Source organism: Bubalus bubalis, chromosome 6 (assembly GCF_019923935.1).
Source record: "Bubalus bubalis isolate 160015118507 breed Murrah chromosome 6, NDDB_SH_1, whole genome shotgun sequence".
NCBI classification, from domain to species: Eukaryota; Metazoa; Chordata; class Mammalia; order Artiodactyla; family Bovidae; genus Bubalus; species Bubalus bubalis.
The window spans coordinates 5,951,683-5,979,218 of NC_059162.1; the positions used below are offsets into that span (position 1 = coordinate 5,951,683).

Consider the following 27,536-nt stretch of genomic DNA (forward strand, 5'->3'; position numbering starts at 1 on the left):
ATTGCAGGAGTCCATATACTATGCAGATAGTGACTACAACCATGAAATTAAAAGACATTTGATCTTCAGAAGAAAAGCTATGAACAACCTAGACAGCATATTAAAAAGCAGAGACATTACTTTGCCAACAAAGTTCCATCTAGTCAAAGCTATGGTTTTTCCAGTAGTTACATATGGATTTGAGAGTTGGACAATAAAGAAAGTTGAGCACTGAAGAATTGATGCTTTTGAACTGCGGTGTTGGAGAAGACTCTTGAGAACCAGTCAATCCTAAAGGAAATCAGTCCTGAATATTCATTGGAAGGACTGATGCTGAAACTCCAATATTTTGGCCACCTGTTGGGAACAACTGACTCATTGGAAAAGACCCTGATGCTGGGAAAGATTGAAGGCACGAGGAGAAGGGGATGACAGAGGATGAGATGGTTGGATGGCATCACTGACTCAATGGATATGAGATTGAGTAAGCTATGGGAGTTGGTGATGGACAGGGAAGCCTGGCGTGCTGCAGTCCATGGGGTCACAAAGGGTCAGACATGACTGAGTGACTGAACTGAACTGAACAGACTGTGCTAAGGATTTGGACCTTTGTCTAAAAAGTGATGGGAAACCACTGAAGAGTTTTAATTGAGACTTCTCACACCTCTTAAAATACTAATATGTATTGTAAATACCTAAGAAGAAGCATTTCCTCAGTTTCCTTGATTATGAAAACTACTTTTTGTAAAGCTTCTCAATAGGAATATTATTCAATAGAACACAGTTTGTAAAATACTACACCAGAAAGAAAAAATATCAGGGAAAATATTTAAGTAGAAAAATGAAAGCATATACAAACAAAATAACATAGGTGAGATTTTATAGTTTAGTTGGACCCATAAATATATGTGGATTAAATTCTATTGTTATAAAGAAAAAATATACACATTTGGTCCAAAGCCAAAATCTAAGTTTGTTCTGTCTTTAGAGATTAATCTAATGCAGCTACTCCAGGACTCAGCCAAATTACTTATCCAAAAAGGAATAAAACTCATGTCCACACAAACACTTGTACACAAAAGTTCATAGAAACTTTATCTATAATAGCAAGAACTGGAAACAATCCAAATGTCCATTTAAAGAGTATCAATAAGCAAACCATGGCATATTTGTACTATAGAATATCTCATAACAATAAACAGGAAGGAATTACTGACATACAGAAATGTGGACAAATCTAAAGAATCATTATGCTCCAAGAAAGGATCCAAACACAAAGAAGCATATACTCTATGAGTCCATTTATGTTGCTGTTGTTCAGTTGCTCAGCCATGCCCAACTCTTTGTGACACCATGGGCTGCAGCAGGCCAGGCTTCCCTGTCCTTCACTATCTCCTGGAGTTTGCTCAAACTGATATCCATTGAGTCAGTTATGCCATCCAACCATGTCATCCTCTGCCGCCCCCTTCTCCTCCTGCCCTCCATCTTTCCCAGCATCAGCGTCTTTTCCAATAAGTCATCTCTTCCCATCAGGTGGCCAAAGTATCAGAGGTTCAGCTTCAGCATCAGTCCTTCCGATGAATCTTCAGGGTTGATTTCCTTTCAGATTGACTGGTTTGATTTCCTTGCTGTCCAAGGAACTCTCAAGAGTTTTTTCCAGCACCACAGAGTTCATTTATAGAGAATTCTAAAAGATGCAAGATAATCTTATAGTGAGAGAACAGAGATCACTGGTTGTCTGGGACCAGGTGGATGAGCTAGATTGTAAAGAGACACAAGGAAACTTAGGGAAGAATGAAAATGTCCTGTATAATGACTGTGGCTGTAGTTTCATCAGTCTACACAACATTTCGAAACTCACCTAACTGTGTGCTTCAAGCGGGAAGAGTTTATTTTATGTAAAATTTACCTCATTAAATGTATTAAAAATTGTAGGGGAAAAAACCTCTAGTCTGAAAGAAGGAGGATCTCTGTTTTCATTGCCACAATGAACCTGGAACTTCCCACAGTGCCTAGCCCATAGTAGATGCTCGATATATAGGAAAATAATTTGAATGACACAGTTAAGGAAACTGTTTTACTGGATATATAGGAATTTATATCCAACTGAAGGAGAATATATATTTGTGCACACAAAGAAAGTGAACTTCAAAACTCTCTTAAGAACAATGCAATAAAACCAGAAAATAATAAAAAAGACAATGACAAATCTATAGCAACTTGAGAAAAATGTAAACACATTTCAAAGGGGAAATAAAAGACAAAAAACAGGGGAACAAAAATATACAAATTAAGAAAAGAAAGTGAAGTCACTCAGTGGTGTCCAACTCTTTGCAAGCCATGGACTGTAGCCTGGTAGGCTCCTCTGTCCATGGGATTTTTCAGGCAAGAATACTGGAGTGGGTTGCCATTTCTTTCTCCAGGGGATCTTCCTGACCTAGGGATCGAACCAGAGTCTCCTTCACTGCAGGCAGACTCTACTATCTGAGCCACCAGGGAAGCCCTGGAAAGAAAAGAAAAGTGCTACAATAATACAAACACAATTAAAACAAAATAATTTTTAAATATATAGTATAGTAATTAATTTGAAAAATTTGAATGGCATAGACATATTTCTAAGAGAATCTAAATTTTCCAAAACTTATTCCAGATGAGATAAAAATTTGAATAGACAAGTAATAAGAGAAGATCTTTTCTACATCATCAAAGATTAGAAAAGGTGGAAGAAACATAAAATAGAAATTATAGACCAATGTCATTTATCAATTTAGATACAAAAAATTACAAATAAACATAAGTAATACTTAGGAATAAATTTACCAAAATTTACAAAAGACTATATGCAGAAAACTATAAGACACTGATGAAAGAAAAAAAAAAAAAGATGACACAAACAGATGGAGAGATATAGCATGTCTTTGGATTGGAAGAATCAGTATAGTGAAAATGACTATACTACCCAGAACAATCTATAGATTCAATGCAATTCCTATCAAACTACCAATGGTATTTTTCACAGAACTAGAACAAAGAATTTAATAATTTATATGGAAACACAAAAGACCCTGAATAGCCAAAATGATCTTGAGAAAAAGGAATGGAACTGGAGGAATCAACCTTCCTGACTTCAGACTATACTACAAAGCTACAGTCAGCAAGACAGTATGGTACTGGCACAGAAACAGAAATATAGACCAATGGAACAAAAAAGCAAGCCAAGAGATAAATCCATGCACCTATGTCCAAGAGGTTTCACAGAGTCGGACATGACTAAAGCAACTTAGCATGCATACATGCATTGGAGAAGGAAATGCAACCCACTCCAGTATTCTCGCCTGGAGAATCCCAGGGACAGAGGAGCCTGGTGGGCACTGTCTATGGGGTCACACAGAGTTGGACACGACTGAAGCAATTTAGCAGCAGCAGCGGCGGCATGGACATCTTAATCTTCCCTCATAGCTCAGTTGGTAAAGAATCTACTTGCAATGCAGGAGACCCCGGTTCAATTCCTGGGTTGGGAAGATCCTCTGGAGAAGGGAAAGGCTACCCACTCCAGTATTCTGGCCTGGAGAATTCTATGGACTGTATAATCCATGGGGTCATAAAGAGTCAGACACCACTGAGAAACTTTCACTTTCACTTCCATGGATACCTTATCTTTGACAAAGCAGGCAAAAATATACAATGAAGAAAAACAGTCTCTTCAATAAGTGGTTCTGGGAAACTGGACAGCTATGTGCAAAAGAATGAAATTGGAACATTCCCTAACATCATACATAAAAACAAACTCAAAATGAATTAAAGACCTAAATGTAAGACCAGAAACTATAAAACCCTGAGAGGAGAACACAGGCAGAACATTCTCTGACAAAAATCACACCAAGATCCTCTATGACCCACTTCCTAGAGTAATGGAAATAAAAGCAAAAATAAACAAACAGGACCTAATTAAACTTAAAAGCTTTTGCACAATGAAGGAAACCATAAGCAAGGTGAAAAGACAACCCTCAGAATGAGAGAAAATAATAGTAAATGAAATAACTGACAAAGAATTGATCTCTGAAGTATATAGCAGCTCATGCAACTCATTATGAGAAAAACAAACAATCCAATTAAAAAGTGGGCAGAAGACCTAAACAGACATTTCTGCAAAGAAGATATACAGATGGCTAATAAACATATGGAAAGATGTGCAACGTCACTCATTATTAGAGAAATGCAAATCAAAACTACAATGAGGTATCATCTCACACCAGTCAGAATGGGCATCATCAAAATATCTTCAAACAGAAAATGCTGGAGAGGGTGTGGAGAAAAGGGAACCCTCTTACACTGTTGGTAGGAAGGCAAACTAATACAACCACTGTGGAGAACAGTATGGAGATTCCTTTTAAAACTAGGAATAAAACTACCATATAACCCAGCAATCCCACCCATGGGCATATGCCCTAAGGAAACAAAAACTGAAAAATAAATGTGCACTCCAGTGTTCATCACTGCACTGTTTACAATAGCCAGGACATGGAAGCAACCTAGATGTCCAATGACAGAAGAATGGATAAAGATGTTGTGGGGCATATATACAATGAAATGTTACCCAACTATAAAAAAGAACACATTTGAGTCAGTTTTAATGAGGTAGATGAACCTAGAGCCAACTATACAGAGTGAAGTAAGGCAGAAAGAGAAAGACAAACATCATATATTAACGCATATATATGGAATCTAGAAAGATGGTACCAACCATCCTTCATGCAGGGCAGCAAAGGAAACACAGACATAAAGAATAAACTTTTGGACACAGTCGGGGAAGGAGGTGGGATGATTTGAGAAAATAGCATTGAAACATATACATTACCATATATAAAATAGATAGCCAGTGGGAGTGTGATATATGATGCAAGGAACCCAAAGCCAATGCTCTGTGACAACCTAGAGGGATGGGTGGGTGGGGAGGGAGGTGAGAAAGGGGTTCAAGAGGGAAAGGGGACACATGTATACCTGTGGCTGACTCATGTTGATGTATGGCAAAAAAACATCACAATATTGTAAAGTAATTATCCTCCAATTAAAAAATAAATAAATAAAAACAAAGGGAAATATATATACACATATATTTAATAAAAGTAAACACCAATTCATAACAAAAATTTTAAGTAAAATAGTAGAATAAAAATGTTCAAAAACAACAAAAAGCATGAAATATACATCAATAACAAATGTAAACTTACCTGCTGAAATAGTGGGTGTATTTCCTTAAAGTCAAACATGACATAAATGCCTGCTGTCTTCACCAGTTAAATGGTATTCTAGAATCAACAGCTAATGAAATAAAACACACAAGAAGACATATGTATATATTCCAAGAGATTCATCCAAAATAAAATAATAACAACTATTAGAACTAAAAGAATTTATAAAGTTGTTGGCTATGAGATTAACATTAAACAGCCTTCTTTGAAACTAACAAATCAGATGGAACTATAATTGTTAAGCGCTTCTTCCCCTGTGGCTCAGTGGTAAAGAATCCGCCTGCCAATACAGGAGTTGGAGCGGGGTGTGACCGAGGGGTGGTGGGGGTGGGGGTGTCCAGGGTAAGCCGCGGGGTTGATCCTTGGGTGGAGAAGACCCACCTGAGAAGGAAACGTCAATCCACACCAGCGTTCTTACCTGGGAAATCCCAAAAACGCAAGAGCCTGGCAGGCTACAGTCCATGGTATAGCAATAACAGTCGGACAAGACTTGGCAACTGAAAGTGAGGGCTAAGTCATTTCAGTCGTGTTGAACTCTGTGGTAGCCTATGGACAAGAATACTGGAGTGGGTTGCCATGCCTCCCTCCAGGGGATCTTCCCAACTCAGAGATCAAACCTGCATCTCCTTTCCTGTATTGGCAGGCTGCTTCTTTACCACTAGCGCCGTGTGCAAAGCCCACCTAACCCTATTCTTACACATCAGAAGAAAAAGGATAAAGAATTCAGAAATAAGTATGGTAAGGCAATGTGCAGGATTAATGATGAACAGAACGCAAGATAGTGTAATATATTCTAAAATTCTGACTTAATGCTTAGTTCTTTTGACATTTACTTTTATGGAAGTTACAAGAAAGGAATTTGGCTTTTGAAAGTGAAAGTCACTCCATCATATCGGACTCTTTGCGACCCCATGGACTATACAGTCTATGGAATTCTCCAGGCCAGAATACTGGAGTGGATAGCCTTTCCCTTCTCTGGGGGATCTTCCCAACCCAGGGATAAAATCCAGGTCTCCCACTTTGCATGTGGATTCTTTACCAACTGAGCTATCAGGGACTGTCTCCTCAAAATAGGTAAGTAAACTCTGGCATCCACATCAACCTTGCCCATCATTCTGAAACATCACATTGATCATCTGATAAATTCACACATATTTTAATGTTTTTTCTAGGCTATTTAGTTATACAATACCCCTGAGCTGACCTAGCTGCATATTTCTAAGCTGATATTGTGTTGATGCTTAAGAGAAAAGGTATTTGCTAAAAGATTCCAATCAACTGGTTAATAACCCCTGCATAACCTAGGGAAAAAATGATTGGAGTATCATTAAATAGACTTTAGAATTGTGTAACCACGTGGTCTTTCCATTTGAGAAATCCTGTATACATGCCCTTCTCACTTTGTGTTTGAAACTCTTATTAAATGTAACGAGAAGTTGATCTTAAAAGAAAGTTCCCAACTTCTGTGTTCCCTGACCTAGTTTGGAGCCCAGCAAGTTGTTGCTCAGCTTTTAAGAAACTGGTGACTCCCTCCAGGGGGTTTTAAAATCCTAGTGGCAGGTGCTGCACATTTCTACAAAGGCACAGCTCAGCATTTCCAGGCTATTCCAACTCTTCTGTAGGCTGAAGCTAGCAGTTCTGTCCGTCTGTCCCCAAGGAAGCTAAGCGTCCCACCAGGAAAGAAGAGAGTCTTGCTTATTTAATTTTGGTTTGCTTTAGAAAGCACATACCTACACATTTTAGTAAACGTCTGTGAGAACTCATTTGTTAACCGAGTGACTATTTCACTGTGTAACTATATGACATCATCCTTCCTGTTTCCAAGGCGATTTCACTGTGCCCACAGACAAGATGGCTGCAAATTGAATGACTCTCTCAGGAATCAGATCAGAATTTTTTTCTATTTTGACCAAAGATTTTGAAAAGCTTTCACAGAAATAACAGGTATAATCTGGCATTCAGAAAAGTTACAAAGTCCAAAACTGACCCAAGTTAGAGCGAATTTAAAATCTAAAAGAGGGGCAATCATACACAGTTTTTCAGTTGGTCCTGTAAAACAAATCAACAGTTCAATGAATCACTGCGTGCATGCTTAGTCACTCAGTCGTGTCCAACTCTTTGTGAGCCTGTCAGGTTCCTCTCTCCATGGGGTTTTTCAGGCAAGAATACTGGAGTGGGTTGCCATTTCCTCCTCCAGGGGATCTTCCAGACCCAGAGATCAAACCGGTATCTTCTGTGTCTCCTGCATTGCAGGTGGATTCTTTCCCCACTGAGCCATCAAGGAAGCCCAATGTATCATTAGGTTAGCTTAGTATCCTCTCATAGATAGCTTTGGATCTTATTTTCAAAGTGATTGGTATATGAAAAAGACCTAAAAGTTGTACACAGATCTTGTATGCAGTGAAAAGTGAAGTGAATTTGCTCAGTTGTGTCCGACTCTTTGTGACCCCATGGACCGTAGCCTAAGAGGTTCCTCCATCCATGGAATTTTCCAGGCAAGAGTACTGGAGTGGGTTGCCATTTCCTTCTCCAGGGGATCTTCCCGACCCAGAGATCAAACGCGGGTCTCCAGCATTGCAAGCAGACAATTTTACTGTCTGAGCCACCAGGTAATCAGTAACTTAAGTTTTATGTTTTCCAGAACTATTTTTCAAGGACTAGTTGGATTGATCCCTAACAATTTTTAAGAGGAAGAGGAAAGGCACATCAATGTACTTTGGACCAAATTATAATCATATGGAAGAGGACTGAGGAGTATTGTGAGTGATTTTCTACCTCAGGGAGTCTGGATGACAGCCATTTGGGGAATGGTGAAACCTGATGTTATCTGCTTTCAGTCATGATAATAAACTGTGGCTCTGGCATCGTTTGCTACCTAATTCTGGGGAAAATAAATTGACTAAGTAAAATGATCTAATGTAATTAGCCTGCTTATTTTATAATATGTGGTTGGGGAAGGGGGATTTTAATATATGTAATAGCCCTTTAGACAAAGACTCTGGCCGTCAAGTATCAGTGTCAATGTGAGAGCAAACCATTCAGTTTGACAAATGTTTATGGAATGTATATTATGTCCAGGGACCATGTTAGGTGCAATAGCTTTAAAGATATGATTCCAACCATAAGAAGTTTACACTGTACGGGGAGAGACAGATGAACTTGTAAAGAGATAATCTCTATGTTAATACCATAATTTACAAGTTAAGACCAAAAAAATTCTTGCAAAATTTTGAGGTACAAACTGAAGCATCAGTCTCTTGAAGGAAAAGCCAGACTCTGGAACCTAGATCTTTTATGTATAATCTTGGGCAAGATACTGAATTCCTCCAGTCTCACTTTTCCCATTTATAAAAAAGAAGAGTACTAGAATCTGCCTTGAAAAGCTTTTTGTGAGATTTTAGATGAGATACTTAATATGAGGAGCTTGCTTCTTAGTAGTCATTAAATAAATAGTATCTATTGGTAATATATGTTATTAGTATATGGAGTATACACATTAATACAAAATTATCCCAAAAAAAGAAAGAAAAATGAACAATGTGCATGAAGAAATGACTAACAAAATAATAAATGCAAATAGCTAATTTTTTAAAAGAACATAATCCAACTTCACTTATAAAAAATTAAAATAGAATAAAATGCATTTCTTTGCTACCATATTTGCAATTTATTTAGAACTAATACTTAACTGTGGCAAGATCATGGTAAGATGAACTTTCCCAGGCAGCACCAGTGACTGTGTAGATAGATGAAATCTTTCTGGAAAAAACTTACTCAACATATTTCAAGGAACTTCAAAATGTTCATATGGCCTTTAGCTAAGTAGTTCTACCTCTGCTTTAAATATGTCCATTACATTGTTCTCTAGTATAAAAATTTTTTAAAAACACAATATAGATACAGAATAATAGGAAAATGTAAAGTTTCATATGTTGCATTCTAAAGATAGACTATTATACAGTGATAATATACCATTTTTATACCAAGCATAATATAATGCATAATATAATGGCACGATTTTTTTAGTAGTATAGTTTTGATTAAAATGTTAAGGGGAGAGTGGGATACAAATTTGTTGTGATTCTTGTATTCTCTCCTATGTGTATGTGTATACAAATGCATGTATATATGTGTACATATGTATGTTTGTATCAGTAACATACTGTTGCATACATAGGCTCATGTCCATATACAGTATATGTATTAGTAAGTTATTGCTGCATAACAAAGGACTCCTCAAAACTTAGTGACTTAACCATTTATTTAGTTTATAATTTTGTAGTCATTTTAGGCTGGCTCGCCTAGGCGATTTTCTTCAAGGTTTACCTCAGCTAGGTTTGCTTGGGCATCTTTGATTAGCTGGTCAGTCGGGAGCTGGCTGATGTAGGATGGCCTCAGCTGGAATGACCACCTACTCTCCAAATGTTCTTTTATGCTTCCTCAGGCTAGCCTGTGGTTGCTCTCATGGTGAATCAGGGTTATGGGAGAAAGTGGAAGTGTACAAGGTGCAGAACTGGCATTTTTGCCATATTTTATTTTTCAAATAAAGTCAGATCAACCCCTCCACAAAAAAAAGAAGGGAAAACAGAACTCACCTCTTGACAGAAGTCACATTGCAAATGACGAGAACATAGGCATGGGTAGAGAATTGGGAAAATGTTTGTAATTAACCTATCACAATATACATGGAAAGAAGGCTGGAAGGCAATACATCCAAATATTTGCACTGTATTTCTGAATGGTAGAATTACTGATGACTTTTAGTTTTATTTATACTTTTTCGTTTTCCATTTTCTACAGGCAAACTTTGGGCTTCTCAGGAGGCACTAGCAGTAAAGATCCTGCCTGCCAATGCAGGAGACATAAGAAATTTGGGTTTGATCCCTGGGTCGGGAGCATCCCCTGGAGGAGGGCATGCAACCCACTGCTGTATTTTTGCCTGGAGACGCCCAAGGACAGAAGAACCTGGAGGGCTACAGTACATAGGGTCACAAAAAGTAGAACATGACTGAAGCGGCTTAGCACACATGCACGCATGCACAAGCAAACTTCACTTTTAGAAGGAGATAAAAATAAATATCTTGACATGTACATACATTAGCGATATAGACACATCAAAGCAGTCGTGGGGTCACAGAGGAATAGCACTTGGTACAGTCTGAGGGGGAACATAAAGCCCACTTCAGAAGAGGGTGGCATCTGAGCTGATGGCTGAACAAAGTATAAAGACCATTTGGCTAAACAAAGTGAGGCCATTCTAGGCAGAATGGTTCAAGGAGAGAAATCCTGTACAGTTTGGGGGAAGAGGGCCAAAATGAGGAGGAAGGTCAGAATGGGAATGTGGCCCCAGGAGGGGTCTTGTGTTTCACTGACTGAAAATAAGCTATGAAAATTTGAACCCAGTCTTTACAAACTCTAAGTTGGGTAATTTTAAAAGGGCATTCTTTTTTAAAGTTTTTTAAAAATATTAAATGATGGTTTTATGAACATGGGTGCTAGAGGGGGAAGTTTGCTTTCAGCTGAGATCAAAAATCCAAAAGAACAGGGGAGCAAAAATAAAAGGATGGCCATCTGTGTTTTTAGCACTGAACCCACCACCCCTCCCCCAAACCCACTTCCCCTTTAGAAGCACAGAGAATCTGGGTCACTTCCTTGCTATGGAAGATATTTAGAGCAGGATTAATCAGCACCTGGTGATTAAATTTGGGGCTATAAAATTGCAATATAGCTGTCACAGTTCTAGGGACTGTAGTCTGTGTTATGTGTTTTCCAATGAAATGCTTAATTAAACTGAATGCCTAGATATTTAAATTCCTAGGACCAAGCAATCATCTGGTTGTTTATGATTTATCAAAGGTATTAATAATGTAACTGAGGTCCCTAAACTCAGAGAGTGAGTGGACCTATACTCCTGAAAATTGAATTCACAGCCTCATCAGTACCTGGCTTTATCGAAGGAAATAAATGCTGCAAAACACACTATCCTGCTATGCCAACAGAGATAGGGATAACAAAAGACCATACATGAAAAGCTAATCACCAGCTTCACAAATGCCACCTCCCTCAGTAGATTCTTAACTCTTCTCCTTAAGAAGTCCAAGTAATGTAACATCTATGCTTCACGGGACAGCCATAGGCACTTAGTAAGAGCTCAAGGAAACTTCTTTCACTTCCTTCTCTAATTTTCTGTGGCTTCATGTGATTATGGGTAGAAAGACTGGAAAGAAACAGCAGTTTTCTTTTAATGATGAATGTAGTTTAATTAGGATTGCTAGATTCAGCAAATAAAAACTGCAAGATGCCCAGTTAAATTTGAATTTTAGATAAACAGTAAATATAAATGTGAGACATACTTATATTAAAGAATTGCTCCTTGTTTATCTGAAATTCAGACTTAACTGAATTGCCCTGTATTTCATCTGCCAACCCTAATTTTAAGGTTTTGCTGGGATGGCAAAAGCTCTTTGGAGAAACTATGGGACTACTTACAATGCCTGGGCGAACACGGAGGTGAGTTTGAACTAGGCACAGTTAACAGCAGAATTCCTGTTCTCAAGCCCCAGCTGCATTCTCTTTCATCAGCACTCCCTAGAACGCTTTGATGGAGCAAGTCATTTGATAGATTTCATTATCTACCAACTGATTCCACTGAATTTTATGTCACTTACCCAGAGAGATAAGCTTGTTTAAGCAAAACTACAAATTACCTAATTGCTCACGTGAGAAAGACAACATTTTGATTGTTAGAGTCACAGTAGCTGTTACCTAACCTCTCTATATATGTATATTTTTGACCACGCCATGCAGCTTGTTACTCGGCCCTCAGTCTCTGGACCCTTAGAGAGTTCATGGTTCTAACCACTGGAACACCAGTGGTTAGGTGGTCCTGCCGGGGTCCAGCCCCAGCTGATCCAGGGTATTCGAAGGAGAGACGGCGTAGGCGAGGGTCAGGAAACAACTGCTTAATTAAACGTTAATTAAAGATATAAAGAGTAATAGAATGAGGATAGCTCAGTAGGAAAATTCAGTGGAGAAAAGAGGCTGAGTAGCTTGGTTTATGCGGGAGACCAATAAAACTTCAAGACAAGAAGTTTGCACCACTTACGTAGGCCACAAGCGTCCTTCCGTTCTCCCGAAGGAGAGGAGACACTGAGGCCTCCCCGGTCGGATCTTAGAAGCCCAGGCATAATTAGCAAGCATGGTGGGTTCCGCGCTCCAGATGGAGACTCAGCCAGAATTTGAGAGAGAGAGCAACATGGGGAGACCAAGTTTCGGTGAACAAGGCCCACACTTTATTTTCCAAAGTAGTTTTTATATCTTAAGTTATGCATAGAGGATAATGGAGGAAGGGGTGGAGTCATGCAAGGACAGCAGTTCCTGGTTCTAATCGAAGCCAGGCTTTCAAACTTATCATATGCAAAAGGTCAGGTGATTGACATCATCTTCTGGCAAGGAGGCCTGTTAACATTTTAAGAAACTTATTATTCTCTAAAGGTGATTATTCCAAAGTCAGGCACCAGCCTCCAAAAAAGCATTGGACAAAGCTGCATTTTACATTTCTATACACCCATTATATCAATCAATACACTGCCAAGGACACAGTAGGTAAGGAGTATGGAGACTTAGCAGCAAACATTGGCTCAATAAGTGAAAAACCCTTCACCAATACAATTTCTAATCAATCTTTTAACTACTCAAAAGAATCTGTGTTTAGACAGTTTAGAACATCTCCTGCCTCTCACAGTTGGGAGGCTCTGAACAATCACATGTGGCCGGAAAAACCTATTCAGGCAGGCTAGAGGATTTCCAAAAGAGTTTGTAGGTTGAAACACTGTCACACCCAGGAATTATTAACTGGAGCTGTAAGCTAATTCTTTTTTCAGAGAGAGGTAGTGGGGGACAGCGCCCCATAAAGTCAGAGGAGTAGGTGAAAGCACAAAGCAGAAAGTAGGCAGACTCTGGTTTTGGGGGTAGATGCTCAAGAATTTCCAGGGGGACTCCTGAGGCTCGATTCCGCCTTTGCATATGCCGAGCCTCGTTCCTCATGACCTTTGTCACGGGTGGAGTTCCTCATGCTGGCTCCTGGCAGTGATAGAATTCCAGTTTAGCTATTCCAGATCCTGAAAGATGATGCTGTGGAAAGTGCTGCACTCAATATGCAATATGCACTCACTATGCAATATGCCGGCTCCCGGCAGTCTAACCTGCAGTCTGCAGTCTAAACTACAATGGTGTTGGAGTTTAGAAATATATACATTAAGATGTTATGAAAGCACAAAAGTGTAAACTACAAATGAAAATAATCACTTTAAGGAGTATGACTAATTTGGGAAGAACTTTGTTCATCAAGCAGAGCATCCATAATATAGGAGTTGAATGCTCCTCTCCAATTCATTCTCATTAAGAAATTAGAAAAAAAAATTGTTTGGTTTGCTGTGGCCAAGAGAAGAAAAATATCCCTGTTCGAGAGACAACCAGATTCCTCCTCTTCTGTCTAGTTTAATTTTGGAGATTCTGCTGGATATTGCACTCTGCTCTTATCCTACACTGGCCTCTCTGGAATAATGCCTCCAAACAATACAGCTCTTATTACCATGTGAAAATTTTTCCTAGTATCTATCTGCAATTGATCATTCTTTATTCACAGCTTTAAGTTCTCAGAATGTTCCAAGAGTACTGCTAAGGATATTTCAGTTCAATTAGGCTTAGTTCAGTCCCTCAGTCATGTCCAACTCTATGCAACCCCATGGACTGCAGCACTCCAGGCCTCCCCGTCCATCACCAACTCTTGCAGTTTACTCAAACTCACGTCCATTGAGTCAGTGATGCCATCCAACCATCTCATCCTCTGTCGTCCCCTTCACCTCCCTCCCTCGATCTTTCCCAGCATCAGGGTCTTTTCCAATGAATCAGTTCTTCGCATCAGGTGGCCAAAAGTTGCAGTTTCAGCTTCAGGATTGTCTGTCCAGTGAATATTCAGGACTGATTTCCTTTAGGATGGACTGGTTGGATCTCCTTGCAGTCGAAGGGACTCTTAAGAGTCTTCTCCGACACCACATTTCAAAAGCATCAATTCTTTGGTGTTCAGCTTTCTTTATAGTCCAACTCTCACATACATACATGATTACTGGAAAAACCATACTCTGACTAGATGGATCTTTGTCATCAAAGTGATGTCTCTATTTTTATTTATTTTTATTTATTTATTTATTTATTTATTGTCTCTGCTTTTTAATATGCTGTCGAGGTTGATCATAGCTTTTCTTACAAGGAGCAAGTGTTTTAATTTCATGGCTGCAGTCACCATCTCCAATGATTTGGGGGCCCAGAAAAATAAAGTCTGTCAGTGTTTCCATTGTTTCCCCATCTATTTGCCATGAAGTGATGAGACCAGATGCCATGATTTTAGTTTTTGAATGTTGAGTTTTAAGCCAGCTTTTTCACTCTTCTCTTTCACTTTTTCATTAAGAGGCTCTTCAGTTCCTCTTCACTTTCTGCCATAAGGATGGTGCCATCTGCATATCTGAGGTTATCGATATTTCTCCCGGCAATCTTGATTCTATTTTGTACTTCATCCAGCCCAGCATTTTGCATGATGTACTCTGAATATAAATTATATAAACAGGGTGACAATATACAGCCTTGACGTACACCTTTCCCAATTAGGAACCAGTCTGTTGTTCCATGTCTGGTTCTAACTGTTGTTTCCTGACCTGAATACAGATTTCTCAGGAGGCAGGTAAAGTGGTTGGTAGTCTCATTTCTTGAAAAAATTTTCAGTTTGTTGTGATCCACACAGTCAAAGGCTTTGGCGTAATCAATAAAGCAGAAGTAGATATTTGTCTGGAACTCTCTTGCTTTTTCAATGATCCAACAGATGTTGGCAATTTGATCTCTGGTTCCTCTGCCATTTCTAAATCCAGCTTGAGCATCTTGAAGTTCACAGTACACATACTATAGAAGCCTGGCTTGGAGAATTTTGAGCATTAATTTGCTAGCGTGTGAGACGAGTACAATTGAATGGTAGTTGGGGCATTTTTTGGCATTTCCCTTCTTTGGGACTGGAATGAAAGCTGAACTTTTCCAGTCCTGTGGCCACTGCTGAGTTTTCCCAATTTGCTGGCATATTGAGTCTAGCACTTTCACAACATCATCTTTTAGGATTTGAAATAGCTCAACTGGAATTCCATCACCTCCACTAGCTTTGTTCATAGTGACGCTTCCTAAGGCCCACTTGACTTCACATTCCAGAATGTCTGGCTCTAGGTGAGTGATCACACCATCATGGCTATCTGGGTCTTTAACATCTTTTTGTATAGTTCTTCTGTGTATTCTTGCTGCTCTGTCTATCAGATCTAATCCCTTGAAACTTTTTATCACTTCTGCTATATAATCATAAGGGATTTGTTTGATCATACCTAAATGGTCTAGTGGTTTTCTCTACTTTCTTCAATTTAAGTCTGAATTTTGCAATAAGGAGTTCATGATCTGAGCCACAGTCAGCTCCTGGTCTTGTTTTTGCTGACTGTATAGAGCATCTTCATCTTTGGTTGTAAAGAATATAATCAATCCGATTTCGGTATTGACCATCTCGTGATGTCCATGTGTAGAGTCTTCTCTAGTGTTGTTGGAAAAGGGTATTTGCTATGACCAGTGCATTCTCTTGGCAAAACTCTGTTAGTCTTTGCCCTGCTTCATTTTGTACTGCAAGGCCAAATTTGCCTGTTATGCCAGGAATCTCTTGGCTTCCTACTTTAGCATTCCAGCCTCTATGATGTAAGTTCAGTTCATTCGCTCAGTCGTCTGACTCTTTACAACCCCATGAATTGCAGCACGCCAGGCCTCCCTGTCCATCACAAACTCCGGAGTTCACTCAGACTCACGTCCAATGAGTCAGTGATGCCATCCAGCCATCTCATCCTCTGTCGCCCCCTTCTCCTTCTGCCCCCAATCCTTCCCAGCATCAGAGTCTTTTCCAATGAGTCAACTCTTCACAGGAGGCGGCCAAAGTACTGGAGTTTCAGCTTTAGCATCATTCCTTCCAAAGAAATCCCAGGGCTGATCTCCTTCAGAATGGACTGGTTGGATCTCCTTGCAGTCCAAGGGACTCTCAAGAGTCTTCTCCAACACCACAGTTCAAAAGTATCAATTCTTCAGCGCTCAGCTTTCTTCACAGTCCAACTCTCACATCCATACATGACCACTGGAAAAACCATAGCCTTGATTAGACGGACCTTTGTTGGCAAAGTAATGTCTCTGCTTTTCAATATGCTATCTAAGTTGGTCATAACTTTCCTTCCAAGGAGTAAGCATCTTTTAATTTCATGGCTGCAATCACCATCTGCAGTGATTTTGGAGACCAAAAAAATAAAATCTGACACTGTTTCCACTGTTTCCCCATCTATTTCCCATGAAGTGATGGGACCAGATGCCATGATCTTCGTTTTCTGAAAGCTTTAAGCCAACTTTTTCACTCTCCTCTTTCACCTTCATCAAAAGGCTTTTTAGTTCCTCTTCACTTTCTGCCATAAAGGTGGTGTCATCTGCATATCTGAGGTTATTGATATTTCTCCCGGCAATCTTGATTCCAGCTTGTGCTTCTTTCAGCCCAGCGTTTCTCATGATATACTCTGCATAAAAGTTAAATAAACAGGGTGACAATAGACAGCCTTGACTTACTCCTTTTCCTATTTGCAACAAGTCTATTGTTCCATGTCCAGTTGTAACTGTTGGTTCCTGACCTGCATATAGGTTTCTCAAGAGGCAGGTCAGGTGGTCTGGGATTCCCATCTATTTTAGAATTTTCCATCGTTTATTGTGATCCACACAGTGAAGGACTTTAGCATAGTCAATAAAGCAGAAATAGATGTTTTTCTGGAACTCTCTTGCTTTTTCCATGATCCAGAAGATGTTGGCAATTTGATATCTGGTTTCTTCCTCTGCCTTTTCTAAACCCAGCTTGAACATCTGGAAGTTCACAGTTCACGTACTGCTGAAGCCTGGCTTGGAGAATTTTGAACATTACTTTACTAGCGAGTGATATGAGTGCAATTGTGCAGTAGTTTGAGCATTCTTTGGCCTTGCCTTTCTTTGGGATTGGAATGAAAACTGACCCTTTCCAGTCCTGTGGCCACTGCTGAGTTTTCCAAATTTGCTGGCATATTGAGTGGAGCACTTTTACAGCATCATCTTTCAGGATTTGAAAGAGCTCAACTGGAATTCCATCACCTTCACTAGCTTTGTTCATAGTGACGCTTCCTAAGGTCCACTTGACTTCACATTCCTGAATGTCTGGCTCTAGGTGAGTGATCACACCATCGTGATTATCTGGGTCGTGAAGATCTTTTTTGTATAGTTCTTCTGTGTATTCTTGCCACCTCTTCTTAATATCTTCTGCTTCTGTTAGGTCCATAACATTTCTGTCCTTTATCGAGCCCAACTTTGCATGAAATATTCCCTTGGTTTCTCTAATTTTCTTGAAGAGATCTCTAGTCTTTCTCATATTTTGTTTTCCTCTATTTCTTTGCATTGATTGCTGAGGAAGGCTTTCTTATCTCTCCTTTGTATTCTTTGGAACTCTTTATTCAGATGCTGATATCTTTCCTTTTCCTTTACTTTTCACTTCTCTTCTTTTCACAGCTATTTGTAAGGCCTCCCCAGTCAGCCATTTTGCTTTTTTTGCATTTCTTTTCTATGGGGATGGTCTTGATCCCTGTCTCCTGTACAATGTCATGAACCTCCATCCATAGTTCATCAGACACTCTATCAAATCTGGTCCCTTAGATCTATTTCTCACTTCCACTGTATAATCATAAGGGATTTGATTTAGGTCATACCTGAATGGTCTAGTGATTTTCCCTACTTTCTTCAATTTAAGTCTGAATTTTGCAATAAGGAGTTCATGATCTGAGCCACAGTCAGCTCCTAGTCTTGTTTTTGCTGACTGTATAGAGCTTCTCCATCTTTGGCTGCTAAGCATATATTCAATCTGATTTCAGTGTTGACAATCTGGTGATGTCCATGTGTAGAGTCTTCTCTTGTGTTGTTGGAAGAGGGTGTTTGCTATGACCAGTGCATTTTCTTGGCAAAACTCTATTAGCCTTTGCCCTGGTTCATTCCGTATTCCAAGGCCAAATTTGCCTGTTACCTCAGGTGTTTCTTGACTTCCTACTTTTGCATTCCAGTCCCCTATAACCAAAAGGACAACTTTTTTGGATGTTAGTTCTAGATGGTCTCGTAGGTCTTCATACAACCGTTCAACTTCAGCTTCTTCTACTGGCTGGGGCATAGGCTTGGATTACTGTGATATTGAATGGTTTGCCTTGGAAATGAACAGAGATCGTTCTGTCATTTTTGAGATTGCATCCAAGTACTGTATTTCAGACTCTTTTGTTGACCATGATGGCTACTCCATTTCTTCTAAGGGATTCCTGCCCACAGTAGTAGATATAATGGTCATCTGAGTTAAATTTACCCATTCCAGTCCGTTTTAGTTCACTGATTCCTAGAATGTCAACATTCATTCTTGCCATCTCCTGTTTGACCACTTCCAATTTGCCTTGATTCATGGATCTAACATTCCAGGTTCCTATGCAATATAGCTTCTTACAGCATTGGACCTTGCTTCTATCACCAGTCACATCCACAACTGGGTATTTTTTTTTTGCTTTGGCTCCATCCCTTCATTCTTTTTGGAGTTATTTCTCCACTGATCTCCAGTAGCATATTGGGCACCTACCGACCTGGGGAGTTCCTCTTTCAGTATCCTATCATTTTGCCTTTTCATACTGTTCATGGGGTTCTCGAGGCAAGAATACTGAACTGGTTTCCCATTCCCTTCTCCAGTGGACCACATTCTGTCAGACCTCTCCACCATGACCCGCCCATCTTGGGTGGCCCCACACAGCATGGCTTAGTTTCATTGAGTTAGACAAGGCTGTGGTCCATGTGATCAGATTGACTAGTTTTCTGTGATTATGGTTTCAGTGTGTCTGCCCTCTGATGCCCTCTCGTAACACCTACCATCTTACTTGTGTTTCTCTTACCTTGGACGTGGGGTATCTCTTCACAGCTGCTCCAGCAAAGCGCAGCCGCTGCTCCTTACCTTGGATGGGGGTATATCACGGCCACCCCTCCTGACCTTGAATGTGGAGTAGCTCCTCTCAGCCCTCCTGCACCCATGTAGCTGCCACTCCTTGGATGTGGGGTTGCTCCTCTCAGCTGCTGGACATCTTTTTTGGGTGTTAGTTCTAGAAGGTCTTGTAGGTCTTCATAGAACCATTCAGTTTCAGCTTCTTCAGTATTACTGGTTGGGGCATAGACTTTGATTGCTTTGATTACTGTGATATTGAATGCTTTGCCTTGGAAATGAACAGAGATCATACTGCCATTTTTGAGATTGCACCCAGGTACTCCATTTCGGACTCTTTTTTTGACTATGAGGGTTACTCATCTTCTTCTAAGGGATTCTTGCCCACAGTGGTAGATATAATGTTCATCTGAATTAAATTCACCCATCCCAGTCCATTTTAGTTCACTGATTCCTAAAATGTCATTGTTCACTCTACCATCTCCTGTTTGACCACTTCTAATTTACCTTGATTCATGGACCTGACATTCCAGGTTCCTATGCAATATTTTTCTTTACAGCATTGGACTTTACTTCTATCATCAGCCACATCCACAACTGGGCATTGTTTTCACTTTGGCTCCATCTTTTCCTTCTTTCTGGAGTTATTTCTCCACTCTTCTCCAGTAGCATATTTGGCACCTACCAATCTGAGGATTTCATTGTCATATCTTTTTGCCTTTTCACACTGTTCATGAGGGTCTCAAGGCAAGAATACTGAAGTGGTTTGCCATTTCCTTCTCCAGTGGATCACGTTTTATCAGAACTCTCCACCATGACCCATCTGTCTTGGGTGGTCCTACATGGCATGGCTCATAGTTTCATTGAGTTAGAGAAGGCTGCTGTCCATGTGATCAGTTTGATTAGTTTTTTGTGATTGTGGTTTTCGTTCTGTTTGCCCTCTGAAGGATAAGGTTAAGAGGCTTATGGAAGCTTCCTGATGGGAGCCACATCTCCTGGTGGCTGTTAAAAGGCCTGTCATACTGCAGGATGACTTTCATTCTGCAAAACTTATTAAATACCCAGCATGAGAAAGGGCCTGTGCTAAGCATAGTATAATGCATTCAACATACCTGTTGATATTAACCATGTATAGTTAGCCAAGAATATGGATAGGATGCTCTGGAAGCCAGGGATGTGGAGTCCCCCACTCCCTATTGGTTAATAATGACAACAGTAATTGGTTGTCTCTATGCCAGGCACTCTGCTGGATATTGGCAATTAAACAGTGAATGAGCCCAAGAACTCACAGATGATGATGAAGTTATTCATACAGAGAAATGATAATAAGACATGATGAGGTAGGTAAAAGAATTACAGGACCTGGAAGAGACAGCTGATACAACAGTCTAGAACACTATGGAGAGGAGCTGATGAGCTTAGTCCAAGGTTGCAGGCCAGACACTTAACCTTGAGATAGGTTATATCATGTAATCTTACTAATCTTTATCAGTACTTGCAAAAATAAAGCCCTTAAAACTCCTTACAGTTCATAAAATACTGGTGGGTATTTTGAATCTATTTTCAAACACTACAGTAATGAAAGCTTTATAGGGTACTGGTGCAAAATAGTTTGGGTAATAACAGCTCACTATTACCTGGTACTGGTCAGCTGACTGAATGGGGTCTAAGTTTTAAGGTAGGAAAGCCAGAGACTGCTACTAGGAACTGCTGGTCTTTTTCTTCTTTTCCTGAGCTAAATGTGTGATATTAAGCTGCTCCGACCTTAAAGTCTCCTATCGGTAATCTAGTTCATAACTTGTGACTACTAAATGTTTTGAGGATGAATCTCATGATGTCCCAGAAACAGATGGCTCAAGATATCTAAGTATTCTTACTACACCTGGTGACACTAATATGTACTTTTAGATTTATTTTTAGGACAGACATTACATTTAAAGTACATGGGGTGAGGTTTTACATCTTGGGATATCTAATTACCAACATCATCTGTACCAATCATGAATAAACTTACTGAAGACAAAGTATAACCAAAACCACATTATTGGTGGAGCAAGTCAGAATCCCCATTTGTCTGGGGGACAGTACATAGAAGCAGGACTAAAGTTGAGATTAATGGACTGAGATTATCCAGAATCAGGTGATAAATTGAAACTACTTGAGGGTAAACAGCTGTTTTTAGTCCTAACACTGAATATTATTTAAATTGGATAACAATTCTGGTTGATGCCATCATTTTAACACTAAAATATGCCCTTCACATGAATTTTCAGTCCAGACTTTCCAAATAAATCAGGACATCTGTTGATTAACCTCAACATTATATTTTATTTATTGTTGCACTAATACCCCACTCAAGTCAATGGTCTTAGTCACAAAGGGAAGGAGATAATGCCAGCTTTGAGCACATAGAAAAGCTTGACAAGGGGCCAGCCAGTCTTCATGATGTCAGGCAGTGAGGCAAGAGAAGAAATGTGAGACTGAAAGTTATGGCATTAGGTGGAAAATCCACAAAGTATTTAGGATAGAACATGTCCCTAGTAGAGATTGCCCAACAGAGAGAGGAATCTTCTGCAACTTTTTGAGCAGAGAGAGCTCAGATCATCTGTACTGCCCTATGGACTGAAGGTGGAGTTAAGAAGTGTTGATGTATGGCAAAACCAATACAATATTGTAAAGTAATTAGCCTCCAATTAAAATAAATAAATTTATTAAACAAAAAAAAAGAAGTGTCAGAATAATGTACCTCACTGCCTAGCTCCTTTGGTAAGATATCTTCACTGAGCGGTGGAAATCAGGCAGGAAAAGTTTGTTTCTCTTGAGTCTTGGGCTATATTTCTCCTCTAGCTGCCTGCTTATGAGCCACTGGAATCCAGATAAATAGTGCTTTGCACTGCTTGTTCTTGGACTTCCCTGATGGCTCAGGGGGAAAGAATCCACATGCCAACACAGGAAAAGCAGGTTCCCTCCCTGGGTTGAGAAGATCCCCTGGAGAAGGAAATGGCAGCTCACTCTAGTATTCTTGCCTGGGAAATCACCCGGATAGAGGAACCTGGTAGGCTACAGTCCATGGGTTTGCAGAGTCAGATATGACTTAACGATTAAAACAAAATCAACAAACTTCTTGTTCTAACAGGTCAATAATGTAAGCCTCCAACAGCAAAATCAAACATTTTATCTAGTACAAAAATGAAGTATTTACAACATGTCTGTTTTCCTTTAAGAGAGGGATTCTTTTCCAGAAATATACAAGGTGACCTACCACATTGTGAATAATAATGAACATCCGTGTTCCAAGTCATTTCAGTCGCTCAGTCATGTCCAACTCTGCGACCCCATGGACTGCAGTGTGCCAGGCCTCCCTGTCCATCGCCAACTCCCGGAGTTTACTCAAACTCATGTCCGTGTTCCAAAGCCTAACTTAAAAAAGAAAAATTTAAGAATACAATTGAAACCCTTTCTGGTAGCCCTCCACAATGACAGCTCTCTCACTGCTCTCAGGTCAGCATTACATGAAATTAGAGTTTGAAATGGGTCACCAGTCTCAGTGGGGCAAGCTGTGGTATGAAAACTTCAAGGCGGGCCTAGTGCAGGGGCATGGTTTTCCCTGAAACCAGGCCCTCTGAAGGCTGGCAGAATCCCCTCCCACCTCTGTGTAAATCCCTGTTGCGGAGTAATGCCAATGAATTTTAAAAATCTGGAGCAAGCAAGTGTAGTTTAGTACATTTTTAAAAATTCAAATTTATTACCATAAAAATGAGCCTCTTTTCTGTCACAGCTTGCAATTCTCTCTGACATTCAATTGACTGATCAGCAGACCTGGGCTTTATAGTAGGAGACTTTTTGCATTCCTCTTTGATCTGATTTCCCCCTATTTAATAGACAATTATAGGCTCTTTAAATCCCAAAGGTTCAGAGAGAGCAAATAATTACCAGTAGCAATTTTAGAATAAAGCCAATCTAAATGAGCTCAGTTAAATTATGTAATACTAAGCAGTGGCTTTTTTTTTTTTTTTAAAACAAGGACAGTGAACCAAAACCCCAAACAATCGTTATACTGCCTAAAATTCCTCCTGACAGCTGCCTGTTAAACTTCTGACCTGTTTGTAAAAATCTGCACACCATCTACCAAAGGGATACACACATGATTGCAAACTTCTGTTCTAAGGACATTAAATAAATTATTTCTTTAAGATCATATGGCAGATCTATAATTAATTAAACCCACCATGATATTACGGCAAAATAATTTAGCTTTTCTTAAAAGGTAAATGTAATTTGCCGGTCTGGTATTTGGAAGAATGCTTTACCCCAAATCAATTCCTTTAGTTTCTAGAGAATAGAAACTAGAGGCAATCTCATTTTAATTATATCTCTTTATTGCTAACAAAGGAATGATTTATGCAATTAAATTAACCGGCTACAAAATTATTCTCAGCTGGGCTGTCCTAATTCTTTGCTTTCTGAATTGCAGGTTCTTACACTTTCCTATGTAGATTAATTTTTCTGATATGCAAACAATGCCTCTTGTGTTCGTCTTTTCCACTTTTTTTTTTTTTTAATTCAAAAGTCTCCTTTTCTTCTTGCTGCGACATGAGTAATATTTGTTGAACTGCTGGGCTGTGGCTAAATTTTTTTTTTTTTTTTTTTAATATGTTAAAAAGACGAAAAAAAATCTTTTCCAATCTCATTATTCCAGAACAGAGCAAGGTTTGAGAGGGATTTCTTATCTGTGATACTAGAACAGCAGCAAAGACAGGGAAAATTTGCAAAAATGTCAAAGGCTGCAAAATTTGAAAATGGTTTCAGCAGCCCTGGGAGTTGTAAATTAGCAAATGCTTTTAGAACCACCTTTTCCCATTGCATCCCTGTTCCTTTGCCTGCCCCGCACCCATCCCACACCTGTCTGTATGCCACAATTATTTCTTACAAAATGTAATCAGGTAAATCCAGGCATGCTAATATCACCAGCCACAAGCCAGCGTTTATGGAGTGACCTCTTTGAGCAGGACACTGAACGAGGGGCAGATGGAGGAGGGCAGGGGAAGGGGGTTATAGAGGAATCTGAAGACATTCCCTCTGTCCTTCAGTAGTTTATGGTCTAGGAGGTAATTTTTGGTAAACAATCTTATGAAGTAAGATACGTTTCTGTACTGACCGATTAAAGACAGACTGATAACATAACTTCAGGGCTGATAGCATTATATGGGACCCACATTGATTGAGATTATTTTAAAATATTCTACGTAGTTTGCTATTCATTCTTTTAAGATAGGATGAGGTAAGAAGTAGCAAAATACAGTCTGGCAATGTGAAGAAAGTGACAGAAAAGAGATGAGGTGCATGTTTTCTTTTGAAGCATAAATATGTGGCTTCCCAAGTGGCTCAGACTGTAAAGAATCTGCCTGCAATGTGGGAGCTCTGGGTTTGACTCCTGGGTTGGGAAGATCCCCTGGAGAAGGGAATGCCAATCCACTCCAGTATTCTTGCCTGGAGAATCCCATGGACAGAGAAGCCTGGTGGGCTACAGTCCATGGGATCACCGAGCTGGACACGACTGAGCAACTAACACTTTGACTTCATATGATATAGGCATGCTTCCCATGCGTCCACCTTTATTTACCAGATCAGGGGCGTAATCCTTCTCTGTGAAGGGCCAAATAGTAAATATTTTTGGAAATGTAGGTCATATTGTTTCAGAAATGGGACCCCTTCCAGGGCCCCAAAGGGGGCTCTTGTCTAACACTAGGAAATGAATTGTCCCAGGAGACACTTGTGCTGAAAAAGCAAGAGATTTTATTGGGAAGGGGCGCCTGGGAAGAGGGCAGGAAGGTAAAGAAACCCAGGAGGACTGCTCTGTCACTGCTCTGTCATGTGGCTCCCAGTCTTGGGTTTTATGGTGACGGGATTATTTTCTGGGTTGTCTCTAATCCATCATTCTGGCTCAGGGTCCTTCTTAGTGACGCATGCATTGCTCAGGCAAGATGGACGCCAGTGAGAAGGATTCTAGGAGGTGATGGGACGTCTCTTTTCTCTTCTGGTTGGTGGTGGTTTGTTAGTTCCATGTTCCTTACTAGGACTTCCTGTTGTGAAATAACTCATCTAAATGGTTACTGAAGTGCCTGGACAGGGTGGGTGGTTTCAGTGTGCTTCCCCTAACAATGTGGTGTCTGCCACAATTACTGAACTCTGCCATCTTGGCTTGATTACAGGCATAGACAATATGTAAACAATGAGCCTGGCTGTGTTCTAGTAAAACTTTATTAACAAAATCAGGGAGCACCTGGGGGAATTCCGGCCCTAATCCCAAGGTTTGCTTCTTTTTTCCTTTTCATATATCTACAGAGGGGAGGGGGTAAGGGTGACTTTGGGCCTGAGTGTGTAGAAAGGAGAAGGGCTTTTACCCTGGAATGCCTTCGCTTCCGCAGATGAACCAGGTGTTGGGGGAGAGAAGTGTACCTCTGGGCAGATGCCCTGTAGTGTGGGTAAGGCATGTGGAGCTGATTTTTGTTCCCCATTCACCTTTCTGAGAAGTTGGAAGAATAATCACTCTGAACATAAAAGTTAAGCAAAAAAAAAGAGGGAAAAAAGTTACCTTTTCTCTGTATGAGCAAAAGACAAGAGAGTTTTCTTCAGAACTCTCTGGAACCTGATAACCTAATTTGTTACATAGCAGTGGATAACTAATAAAGGATTTGGGCAAAAAGGAAAGCATAACATTTGCGTGGAGAGAAAGCCCTTAAGAGTTGACAGTGTCCATGGATACTTCTTGACAGCAGAAACTGACTTTTTCACTTGACTTCTTCCAGTGTATATACTCATATTGCATGTGGTATAATTACTCTTAGTAAAGGACCATTGTATTGTGGATTGAAGTGGACACCTAAATTCTGTGAAAGTAAATGAAGCCCAACCATGGATATGAGTAAGGGAGCAAATAGGGCCACATGTATAGCTATATATGTGGGCTAAGTCACTTCAGTTGTGTCTGACTCTGTGCCCACCATGCTCCTCTGTCCACTGGATTCTCTGGGGAAGAATACTGGAGCGGGTTGCCACGCTCTTCTCCAGGGGATCTTCCCAACCCAGGGATCAAACCTGCACCTCATGTCTCCTGCACCAGCAGGTGGGTTCTTTACCACTAGTGCCACCTGGGAGGCCCATATGTATGTATGTGTGTGTGTATATGAAGATACGTGTGTATCTTTCACATATTTAGGGAGACCAATCATTCTGGCTTGCTCTGAACTGAGGGGTTTCCTGGAATGTGGGACATGCAGGGTTAAAAACTAGGACACTGAGAGAACTAAAGGAAACCCTTCTAAGAAAAATAGAAAATTGGAGAACCTGAGGGACAGATGACTACACCTTTGAATACAGTAGGGTTTCTCCATTTGTTTCTTCAACAAATATTAGTTTGCTTCTATTGTATGCTAAATTCTGTAGATTAAAATTTTGTGGCTTCTGACTTGAATGAGTACTTATATAAAGTTGCCTTGATTTACATTAGGACAAATTTGCCTCTAAGATAAATATATTTGATTACTGAGAACTTTTTAAAAGATATTAATATTTCTATAACTTTTTTTTTCAAGTCTAGTCTAAAAGATGGCTTTAAGCATCTGTTTTCTGAATCCTTTCTCAGGTATGCCAGGTGACATAGCTGAGAGCAATAAACATTAGTAGTGGGTAGGTCACAGTCGCGAGTAACACATGCCTTTTTTTTCTGGTTAGATTCTATTTCTTTCAAATTGTAAAAGCTCACCTAGCACCTCTGGCAGCTATTTTTGTCATCTCTATTTCTTGGGTTTTACTAGTAATACTAGCCATTTACAAAGAGTGATAAGAAGCTCACATTGATTTTCTGATTTAATTCTTACAACAACTATGTGGAGTAAAGACTACTATAATCTCTAATTTACATATGACGAACCTGAGGCTCCGAGACATTCTATAACATGACCCAGTTCACATGGCTGGTAAGTCGCAAACATGGAATTTCAAAGTCTCTCCAAACCCCACATTCTTCACCACTAGACTAAATAGCTCATCCTAATAATTGTTAACATAATGTAAAGTGCTTGCCTATGCACAGGTGCTGTGCCATGCACTTTACACATACCATCACTTCCTTGGAAAGTAAAGGACTTGGTGATATGAACATGGAATCAATGACGATTGATTGATATTGACTTTGCTATTCAAAGTGTTGTCAG

The 27,536-nt window shown here is 39.8% G+C and overlaps 1 long non-coding RNA gene across 2 annotated transcripts; it reads right to left on the reverse strand.

The window, feature by feature from the left end:
- Positions 1-1,521: 1,521 nt before the first annotated feature.
- Positions 1,522-12,393, reverse strand: LOC123333951. 2 transcript variants are annotated; one of them, XR_006551553.2, is made up of 4 exons: positions 12,337-12,373; positions 5,650-5,777; positions 5,211-5,301; positions 1,522-1,666 (listed from the first exon to the last, which is right to left on the reverse strand). It is a non-coding gene; the product is annotated as an uncharacterized LOC123333951 (long non-coding RNA). The 2 variants fall into 2 exon arrangements; XR_006551552.2 differs by lacking the exon at positions 5,650-5,777 and having other exon boundaries at positions 12,337-12,393.
- Positions 12,394-27,536: the final 15,143 nt, after the last annotated feature.